Source organism: Diadema setosum, chromosome 12, assembly GCF_964275005.1.
Source record: "Diadema setosum chromosome 12, eeDiaSeto1, whole genome shotgun sequence".
Classification (NCBI taxonomy): Eukaryota; Metazoa; Echinodermata; class Echinoidea; order Diadematoida; family Diadematidae; genus Diadema; species Diadema setosum.
In genome coordinates, this window is record NC_092696.1 from 20262958 (window position 1) to 20273526 (window position 10569).

The 10569-nt window shown below is 36.9% G+C and overlaps 1 pseudogene; it reads right to left on the reverse strand.

Moving 5' to 3' along the window:
• Positions 1–4677: 4677 nt before the first annotated feature.
• On the reverse strand, positions 4678–9256 carry LOC140235796 (uncharacterized; annotated as a pseudogene).
• Between the last annotated feature and the right edge of the window lie 1313 nt (positions 9257–10569).

Consider the following 10569-nt stretch of genomic DNA (forward strand, 5'->3'; position numbering starts at 1 on the left):
CTTGAAAAACAATTACTATGATAAAAAATAAAGAAATAACGAAACCATAAACATGCGTGCTAAATTGACTGCAAAAGATGTTAAACTGATTGCCAAAAATGAATTTGAATGAACGAGAACAGCATGTCCGTGATCACAAGACTATACCATTCTAAACTGAATGAACGAATAACGAAATGGTGCTTGTTTTACGAATTTCAATTGAAAAAGTGTTAATTAGAATGAAGAGAAAGGTAATTTGAATGCTCTAAAATGAATTTGAATGAAGAGATCATAAAATTGAACTACCGAACATGTCATCTATGCTATATTTTGCTAAATTAAATGCAGCAATTAGGAATTGGCAAATTGGACTGACAAAAGTGTGAAATTGGCCGGGAAAACCTATAGTTGATCGTTGATAGAAGAACACTTCCTATTTTGAAACCACAGTCATCAATTCTTGCGCAGGCGTTTCGATTCTGTAGTCATTTTACATTGAAAAAATGATGACAAAGACTGATCCCCACTGTTTTTGAGCCACTCAAAAAGGTACCAAAAAATGCATTCACTTGTATTCATTCATTTTATCCGTTTTCAGTAGTTATTTTGGATGCATTAGTTATCAGTTTTTACGGCTTCACTATCGCTCGTCAAGTAGGATATCAGTGCCCAAAGTTACAGATTTTGTAAATCACAAATTTTCATGGAGATCAGAGCGCCTGCACGAAGGTTGATTATCACTGTGTCAAATAGAATTTGAGGTGTTTTTTCCTATTGAATAATGTAACGATTTCATTCAGTCGCTCATATCTTTTTAGATAAGAGACAGTTTTGTAGCACTTTGTCTGCCGGGACACCATGTATAATATAATAGGTTCTTTCATATGCATTCAATATTTGCAGTGGATGTGAAGAATATCAAATCTAAGTTTGACGTCTCATAAAAAAAAAAGAATGTTACAACGCCACGCTTCGTAAGTGCATTACATATAGGTGGGCTGAAATTAATTTGGTCTAAAATGAAAATAGGCCTATATGCCCATAAATGCACCACTATAGAGTTGAAAAAAAAAAATGACTGTTCTACAACCCAAATGAGTCGTGTTATATTTGTCATTATTCTCATTATTTAAGAATGAAAAAGTGAATGAAAAATATGTATGTATTCATTGATAAAGTATAAGCTCAAGTGTGTGTAAAAGAAAATGCATGCATCACATTAATTTCTAAATTCATGAAGTGTGCTGATATGTGAAACAGAGTAAATTATTGTGAAAATTAAAAGAATATAACATTTTTTCGTAGCAAAACCGATGAAAATCTTGGTTTATTTTTTTGTCAACCCATCCCAGCCAATTCGTCGGCGACCATCCGAACCGTCGTATATGTCAGCGGTGCGCGAGAACACGTTTTCGAGAAAAACGCGTTTGAAGTTTGGGGGTCCTTTGAAGTCTAGTGTGGAGAAATTTCTTGCTTTTATTCCCGATCTTTTTATATGAAAAGAAAGGCAAATTCCAGACGATTCGTATAATATATGTATCTAAAATCATTTATGAATAAAACTAATGCTACATTCACAAAAAGAAAGGCCTCCGCACAGGAAGAGTCGAAAAACAGGTATACGACGGTTCGGAGATCGCACTTTCAGTACGCACGGTCATCCGAACTGACGTATCGGGGTGATACGTCAGTTTGCTGAACGCGCGTACCGAGAGTGCGACCTCCGAACCGTCGTATCCTATTCTTATAACACGCGCGTCTATGCGGTATGCATAGTTACATGGTATTTATCTATAAAACGAGTGATTTCGTGCATATTTTTGTGTGAATGCAGTGTCATAATTTCATAAGATGTAGTACAAATACGTCCAAGGTCTAGTTTTGACATGCATGATGAAACACTGGTAGGGGAGGGGGGAGGTTCCTCTGCAGATTGTTTGTTTGTTTGTTTCAGGGGGAGGGGGGAGGTTCCTCTGCAGATTGTTTGTTTGTTTGTTTTTTGTTTTTTCACATGAATTACGCTTCAGGCATCAGACGAGTGTTCCTTTGATGTAAAAAACAAACCAACAAACAAACAATCAAAAAACCCACTCCATGTTTAGGACACATTATCTTTGATCAGTTTGTATCTAATTTGTATCAGGCAAAAAGTGGTTATACATATTGTATTGTGAAAGAGGTGGAGCTTATGAAATTATTGCTTTTTCATTGCAGCCTGCCTCTTTTTTCCCTCTCATTTTATCTTCTCATGCTCTCCTCCACCTCTTCTCTTTCCCTTGCCACGCGCTTTAACCCTCTCTCCTACTCTCCCATACTACAAACAAAAACCAAAATCACACATCCAAGCCTTGCTATTCTTTGTGATAATTCATGTTGCAATCATGACTGTAATGACCTAACTTTCATTCTTTCTAAGCTGCCATGATGGATACTGTACATTTGAAGCCATGAATAAAGATTTTCTTTTACAGCTTTAAACCAGACCACATGCATGGCAGACATAATTCATGATCATTCTGTTGGGTAAAACTCAATTATCAGCTTGCTCATCAGAAATAACAAGCAAAAAATTTACTTAGCCACACGTCTGTCTCACATTATTGTTTGTTTGTTTTTTATATAATATACGTTCAGGACTCTGAAACAGATGCAAGTTAATTTTCTACACAGAAACATCTACACACACAAACATGGATTGTACTTGTTCACACAAATGATAAAGGTGTATTGTCCTACAGACACCTACAGACTTAAATGATATTCAAGTACATGTAGTACTATGAATATCATTTCACTTCCAATTACAGTAAACCTCGGATAAGTCGACGTCGAGTGAGTCGAAAATCACTTAACTCGAAGCAGAATAAAAAGTCCCGATTTTTCCCTATGTATTTTCTCTAAGAAATATTTGGATAAGCCGAAGTACGAGAGTCGAATTTCGGCTGTGTCGAAGTAAAACATTCAGTCCCTTTTGTACAAAATACACGTAGTTTACATCACTTGAGCCGAAGAAGATTTGTCTGGCATTCTCATTACATTTAGAGGAGAACCGTTAAATTGGCATGTCGCAGAACCCGTCCCTGGCCTGCTGCAGGAAAGCATGCACACTCACCGTTACCGCTCTGCACGCATGTCGAATACTACACATGTATACATGTATACACACAGCACATCGATCCATATACTTTATCCATACACACAGCACATCCATACTTTATCCATGTCAAGCCAGAACTCCTTGGTCAGCCAATCACTGCTTTAATATTTTGGTGACAGGCCAAGTGGGCGGAGCTTGTTTGTGCGTGCCCGCCGGCTGGCTGTATACTGTAGTTTTGTTCAATGGAGGTGGGATGGGCCTGGGAGAGTGTTTGTCTCAGGGTAGGTTGACAGATATGGCTACCTATGTTCCACCATAGACATAGCACATGCACATTGCCACATTAGCGCAGACATTCTCAGAACTACGTTTAACTACTAGTATTGATACAAATTCCATGTTCTTAGAACAAAATAAGAACATTATCTTCAAGAACAGACAAATTTGGATGCAAACACACACACGCACGCACACACACACACACACACACACACATGCATGCAAAATGTACTGTAATACATACATAACTGTGAGTCGAAAAAAAAATCGACTCTCGCGAGAGTCGAATTTCACTTAAGTCGACGCATTTTTGTCAGTCCCGAGAGCTTCGACTCATGCGAGGTTTACTGTATATATGCTGACATTTTAGTGTGCATAATATTATGATTTCCTCATGATATGAGATCCCAGTACATAGAAGAGAAAAAAAAGTGAGTCTTGAGACAATGCTGCATTAAAATGCAGCAATATTTATTTCAAAATCAATCCATATCTCACATCCAAAAAGAAAAGAAAAGGAATGAACATGTCCTTAAATACAATGGTCAAATTCATTAAAAACTTTTAAATTTACAGAATGATCAAGATGTCTGTGCTACTGTAAAATGAATATTGATTTAAATTCACTGATAATGAACATGTCCTTTAATACAATGGTTACATTTCCTCGAAAATTTTTAAATGTACAAATCAAGATGTCTTAGGTAAAATAAATATTGATCTAAATTAATTGTCAAACCGATTTTAACATGAGAAAATTGTACACAATACAGTTTATATTGAAATACATTCTGAAACATTCATTAGATGAAAATGGCTTAAAGCAGAGGGCCAACTTCCTCCTAATACATGTATTAGTGAATCTCTGATAACGCAGGTCTTAGGGCTAAAAAAAAAAAAAATAAATCAGTATGATATGAGTTGTTATTATGTGCATGTTTGTGATTGTACTTTCATTTCGATATAACAGTAATATCTACGCAATGGTCCTACAGAAATCAAATCACATTTGGAAGGAGGAATAAAGCTGTTACATGTACATCTTTCACATGAAAAAATATGACAATTATTGTTAAAGAAATATCAAAGCTTATTACGATATCATAGAATATTTAATAGCTATAGAATAGACAAATCATAACATGGCGAATTGTGGTGGGGAGATAGTGCTGAGTGATAAATCATCAAAAATTTGAATACATAGACTAAATTGCTTTTGCATGCACAAACAACTGTAGGCACCATAGGCAAGCAATAATAAGTGAGAAGTTGGTCAGAGCTGACATTTTTCTGGGATGGATCTGATGGTGCTTCATTGTTCAATTCTGGTACAAAGTGTGTATTGGTATCTTTTGAATGCAGTCCATGTCCTTGGTGATGCCAACTGGAAATGAAGAAAACAAAAAGAAAAACAAGATACACATGGTGCATAAATATTACATTTGTATTATCATGTTTATTTAAAGGCTGAATTTATAATTTCTTTGAAAGGACAAGATGTCATCCAGATTACAACTCGTGGTGGATCCATGTGTGGACATGTGGGGTGTGAGATGCCCTTATCGTTTTTGTTTTTTTAAACAAAAAATCAACAGAAAAAACTGGAGGACGTGCGTGTGGTCCCCCCCCCCCCACCCACACACACACACTTTACAGAATTCCTGGACCCACCCCTGACAACTGCAAAAAAAAAATAATAATAATAATGGTACATATCAGCCAGGATGATACATTCTATGCTTGTGTATAGTTGATGTCATTCTTTTTATTTGTTATTATGTGACAGCAATAGCATCATTTAATCCGGATTACTAATGCTTAATCCAACAAGATTGAGTCAGCAATATCTAGCTGGGTTTCCCAATTAGATTAAGTGCTTTACAAACACTCACCAGTGAGAAGTTGGTCAGAGCTGACATTCTGCGGGATGGATCTGACAGTGCTTCATTGTTCAATACTAGCATTGGTATCTCTTGAATGCAGTCCATGTCCTTGGTGATGCCAACTGGAAATGAAGAAAACAAAAAGAAAAACAAAAAATACACATGGTGCACAAATATTTCATTTGTTTCCATCATATTTATTGCAAAATTGACTTTATAATTTCTTTGACTAAGATTAACCTTTTAATAGCACAATTTTCAGATAGCCCTTTGGAAATGTCCACAAACAAGAGTTTTTTTTGCCCATCAGCAGAGATCGGACAGACTGGTGATCTGCATTAATGCGAAAGCAGTCAAACGGTACACGCATCCTCATTTGAGAATTGCTCATAGATTATCACTCTGCTTGGAAGGTCAAGGTACAATTGCCAGACAAGCTACATTCTCCAGTTGTGTGTTAGCCATATCATTAATCTTGTTTGTTACAATATGACAAGAAGGATAACATGTCATCCAGATTGCAACAAGTGGTTAATTCATGTGGGGCACATCGGGTGTAAGATACCCTTTATTTCTGTCTTTTTTCTTAACAAAAGAAATAAACAGAAAAACTGGAGGACATGCACGTCCCCCTCCCCCCCCCCCCAACTTTCACAGAATTCCTGGACCCACCCCTGAGAACTGCAAAAAACACTGGTACATGGTAGCCAGGATGCTGCATTCTTTGCTTGTGTGTTGTTTATGTCATCCTTTTTAATTGCTATTAAAGTGTATAAGACAGCAATAGAATCATTTAATCTTAATTACTAATGGATATTCCAACAAGATTAATGCAGCAATATCTGGTTGGGTTTTCCAACAAGATTAAGGCTTTACAAATACTCACCAGTGAGAAGTTGGTCAGAGCTGACATTTTGCTGGGATGGGTCTGATGGTGCTTCGTTGTTCAATTCTGGTATTTGTATCTCGTGAATGCAGTCCATGTCCTTGGTGATGCCAACTGGAAATGAAGAAAACAAAAAGAAAAACAAAATACAAATGGTGCATAGATATTACATTTTTTTAAAAAATCATATTTATTGAAAGATTGACTTTATCATTTCTTTCAAAGGACAAAATGTCATCCAGATTACAACCCATGGCAGATCCATGCGGGGACACATGGGGTTTAAGATGCCCTTTTTAAAACAAAAAAAAAAAATTAACAGAGAAAAACTGGGGGATGTGCGTGTGGTCCCCCCCCCCCAATTTGCAGAATTCCTGGACCCACCCCTGACAACTGCAAAAAATACTGGTACATGGTAGCCAGGATGCTACATTCTATGCTTGTGTATAGTTGATGTTTTTCTTTTTATTTGCTATTATATGGCAACAAAAGCATCATTTAATCCGGATTACTAATTGATATTCCAACAAGATTGATTCAGCAATATCTGGTTGGGTTTCCCAACAAGGTTAAGGCTGTACTAACACTCACCAGTGAGAAGTTAGTTAGAGCTGACATTCTGCTGGGGTGAATCTGACGGTGCTCCTTCATTGTTCAATACTAGCACTGGTATCTCAGGAAGGCAGCTGATGTCTTTTTTGATGCCAACTGTAAATGAGGAAAACAAAATATACATAGCCCATGTTTATTTTATTGTTTCTATCAGATTTTTTTAAAGAATGAATTTATCTTTTTTTTATATTAAGATTAACCTTTTAATACCACAATTTTCAGAAAGCCCTATTTAAATGTCCACAAACAACAGGGGTTTTTTTGCCCATCAGCAGAGATCGGACAGACTGGTGATCTGCATTAATGCGAAAGCAGTCAAACGGTACATGCATCCTCATTTGAGAATTGCTCATAGATTATCACTCTGCTTGGAAGGTCCAGGTACAATTGCCAGACAAGCTACATTCTCCAGTTGTGTGTTAGCCATTTGTTACAATATGACAAGAAGGATAACATGTCATCCAGATTGCAACCAGTGGTTGATTCATGTGGGGCACATCGGGTGTAAGATACCCTTTATTGTTGTTGTTTTTTTTTTTAAACAAAAGAAATGAATATAAAAACTGGAGGACATGCGTGTGGTCCCCCCCCCCCCCCAACTTCACAGAATTCCCGGACCCACCCCTGACAACTGCAAAAAAACACTGGTACATCGTTGCCAGGATACTACATTCTTTGCTTGTGTGTAGTTTATGTCATCCTTTTTAATTGCTATTAAAGTGTATAAGACAGCAATAGCATCATTTAATCTCAACTACTAATGGATATTCCAACAAGATTAATGCAGCAATATCTGGTTGGCTTTCCCAACAAGATTAAGGCTTTACAAACACTCACTAGTGAGAAGTTGGTCAGAACTGACATTTTGCTGGGATGGATCTGATGGTGCTTCGTTGTTCAATTCTGGTATTGGTCTCGTGAATGCAGTACATGTCCTTGGTGATGCCAACTGGAAATGAAGAAAACAAAAAGAAAAAGAAAATACATATGGTGCATAGATATTACATTTTAAAAAAATCTATTTATTGAAAGATTGACTTTATCATGTCTTTGTTATCCAGATTACAACCCATTGTGGATCTGCACAAGGACAAATGGGGTTTAAGATGCCCTTTTTTTATAACAAAAAAATAAACAGAGAAAAACTGGAGATGTGCGTGTGGTTCCCACCCCCAATTTACAGAATTCCTTGACCCACCCCTGACAACTGCAAAAAATACTGGTACATGGTAGCCAGGATGCTACATTCTTTGCTTGTGTATAGTTGCTGTCATTCTTTTTATTTGCTATTATGTCAGCAATAGCATAATTTAATCTGAATTACTAATTGATATTCCAACAAGATTGATTCAACCATATCTGCTTGGGTTTCTGAACAAGATTAAGGCTTTACAAACACTCACCATTGAGAAGTTGGTCAGAGCTGACATTCTGCTGGGATGGATCTAACGGTGCTCCTTCAATGTTCAATACTATCTTTGGTATCTCTGGAATGCAGCTGATGTCCTTTTTGATGCCAACTATAAATGACGAAAACAAAATATACATAGTGCATATATTTTTCACTGTTAATATTTTTAAAAGTTTAATCTATATATTTTTTTTAAATTAAGATTAACCTTTTCATAACACATTTTTCAGATAGCCCTATGTAAATGTCCACAAACAAGAGTTTTATTTTTGCCCATCAGCAGAGATCGGATAGACTGGTGATCTGCATTAAATGCAAAATCAGTCAAGCGGTACATGCATCCTCTTTCCACAGTCAATTGCATGTGCTTATGAAGAATACAAAAACATCATTGGAAGTGAGGCACAAAAATAGCATTTGCTAATAGGCTCACAAACTCTTTTGTTACTATAGGGCACCCGAATGGGGTCAGCAAGTCAACATTTTTTAAACTCAGCCTTGCTGGCTACACACAAGATCTTCAGTTTTGCAGCAAAACAAGGGCATTATGAAATTGGAAAATGTAACTAACACAAAATACAAGCAGATGTGACACAGAAAAAGAAAAGATACTGATAGAAGGTTTAATCTGTTCATTAAAGTTTTTTTTTTTTTTTTGCAGGCATAACACTAATAAACATGAATTAAGGCTACACAAGTACACGCTCATGTCTTTATTTTGAAAACATGGTATACCAGGTTGTGCTGTATACGAGTTGACACCATGAAAACCTAATATACCAGGCACTACTTAAATGCATTCATGCAGTATGGAGTAAGCTACTTCTAACATTGCAGCACAGTTATGAGGTTATTAGAGGCATTGAATAAACACACACGCTGTATACTGTCCATACTTTTTACTACAAGTATGTATTCATTTGTGTGCGCTCAATCTTACCTAATTTCGCCAGGTAAATGTTGTCATCATCGTCATAATCAGAAGTATCATCTTCGTCACTGCTGTCTGCGGTGCTTGTGTTTCCATCATCGCTACTGCTTTCAGAATTCTCTCCCCCATACACAGCAGTAACTGTGCATTTCCACAGTTTCCTGTGCCATCGCATTGACACACGAACTCCAAGCCGTGGGAAGCTGCCCTTCCTGAATTTCAGCTGATCAACAGCTACGGTATTCCTCGTACCCATCTTTGTCCCAAAGGACTTCAATATCTGTTGGTTTCCCTGAGGACAAAGACCTGTAAAAAAAAAAAAAAAAACAAAACATTCACTACAAGTGTATTTAAAAAAATATGTTTAATTTTAGCAGAAATGTTTTACCTCAAGCCTATCTAGTGGTCTATTTATACATTGATCATTAAAATGCAAAAGCACAATTCAACTCATATCATAAACAGATAGAGGGCGAAGATTCCCTGTGCTTATGGTACTGCAAAACTACTCTCTAGAATGTGTCAGCACCTATAGCCTAGCTAGGCTAGATCTGACAAGTGGAACATTGCATTTAGACCTCAATTTTATATTTTAATTGTAGTGGAACATCAGCGTATTACTATTAGATATCACAGGAGGGGCTTACTCAAGTACTGCCCTCTGGCCTGTTAACACACTAAAGCCTTCATTGCAGTGATTTCAATATTATGGGGACTTGGCACTCACAGCGACATAAAAATGCATGCGATAAAAACATACGTACTCAGTACCGGTACCGTACAAAGCATTTGCAGTTGGCTAGATCTCTGAACAACACACATGTATTTATGGGCCAGCATAATTTAATCCTACTCCTTGAGTCCTAGGAATACTAGTATCAGATAAATTTACAGACGTTGGTAAAATTATTCATTTTTACTATAGCCAGTATAGGCCCTGGCTTCTACTACTAGAATCAGATCCTTGACCTTGGCTTACATCAATTGGCAAAGTCACACGAGATACATTACACTCAGATTTGGGTGTTTTTCTTTGTGTGTGTTTGCAAGCTTGGGGATCAATTGGCCATAGATATATAAGTAAGTATAGAACCTATCATCAGAACTCTAGGGCCCTACACTCAATGATGAACCAGCGATTAGCGGCTCTAAATTGTTGGCTGCGACTACGCAACTTGTTACACTCGTCTACGGTCTAGTAATAAAAAGTACTTTTTGTGGTAATTCCCAAACAACTCACCCTGAAGTGTTAACAGTTTGGCACTGTCCACACCCACTACGTATGAGGTCCATATATGGACCATAAGCACATACAGCCAACTCAACGAGATCATTGTGAACGTTGTTTTTCTAGACTAAAGGGTCTATGATAAACCCTACTATACTATAGTAATTAATAGAGTATCCCTTTGTACCCACATATTTATCTATACACAGGACTACACCTAACAACAAAACGAAATATTTTGGAAAACCCACGACAATCTG